This window comes from Penaeus monodon, chromosome 19, assembly GCF_015228065.2.
Source record: "Penaeus monodon isolate SGIC_2016 chromosome 19, NSTDA_Pmon_1, whole genome shotgun sequence".
NCBI classification, from domain to species: Eukaryota; Metazoa; Arthropoda; class Malacostraca; order Decapoda; family Penaeidae; genus Penaeus; species Penaeus monodon.
In genome coordinates, this window is record NC_051404.1 from 25,265,738 (window position 1) to 25,266,207 (window position 470).

Below are 470 nucleotides of genomic sequence, written 5' to 3' on the forward strand. Positions count from 1 at the left end.
ACTTTTTACATTTATAACAACGTGTGTGAACCATCGGCCAAGGAAATGGGCGGGGTCAAAGTTTATCTGGCCACCTTACATGGTGACGGTCGGGTCTCTGCCTGAGGGGGTAGTTGGGGCAAGGAGGACCAAAAGACAGGGTTTAGGTGGTCGGAGTAAGTGGTCGTGATCGCAGTGGGCAGGTTGACAGTTGGAATAATTATTAGGAAGTCCCAGTGCCATCGGTTATTTTATATTTTGTTCCTTTTTATTGATTTTATTTTTTGCCTTTTAAATGCTTTCTAGTTTTATAGTTCTTAATGCTAAAGTCCCCCCCACCTCCTGGATCATCCATTTACTATTTTACCACTTTAATTATTTGTAATTTTAAATGCATGTTCTACTGGCTTGGACTTTTATTATTGTTTTAATGAGTTCTTCGCCAAACATTGATAATTATTGTTAATAGGATCGGTGACCTGCAAATTTCA